The sequence below is a fragment of the Corvus brachyrhynchos genome, unplaced genomic scaffold (assembly GCF_000691975.1).
Source record: "Corvus brachyrhynchos isolate BGI_N302 unplaced genomic scaffold, ASM69197v1 scaffold229, whole genome shotgun sequence".
In the NCBI taxonomy this organism is placed as follows: domain Eukaryota; kingdom Metazoa; phylum Chordata; class Aves; order Passeriformes; family Corvidae; genus Corvus; species Corvus brachyrhynchos.
This window is the reverse complement of record NW_008240042.1, coordinates 7911383-7911773: the sequence shown is the minus strand read 5'-3', so window position 1 is coordinate 7911773 and position 391 is coordinate 7911383. Positions and strand designations below refer to the sequence as shown.

Genomic DNA, 391 nt, shown 5'->3' with positions numbered 1-391 from the left:
ACCGGTGCTGGGGTGGATGTTCAAAGGAAAGGTTCCCTCCACTCATCACGCCACCGATGCTACTTGGAGCAAATGGATCACCCTCATCACGCAGCGCGCCCGAATTGGAAACCCAAGTCGCCCTGGGATCTTAGAAATAATTATGAACTGGCTGGAAGGTGAGACTTTTGGGTTATCTTCTGAAGAAGAAGAGGAGCAGGTGATTTGTGCCGAAGAAGCCCCACCACATAATGAGCTACCAGAGCTTGAAAGACAATACGCCCTCTTCACTGATGGTCCCTGCCAAATTGTAGGCACTAGCCAGAAATGGAAAGCCGCTGTATGGAGCCCCACATGACAAGTTGCACAGGCTACTGCAGGAGGAGGAGGCTTTACGCAAATTTTTGCACTA

General features: G+C 50.6%; 1 protein-coding gene across 4 annotated transcripts in view; it reads right to left on the bottom strand.

Moving 5' to 3' along the window:
* GRID2 (glutamate ionotropic receptor delta type subunit 2) overlaps positions 1-391 on the bottom strand; it is a 698771-nt gene that overhangs the window by 656101 nt on the left and 42279 nt on the right. The gene's annotated exons all lie outside the window — the stretch shown is intronic.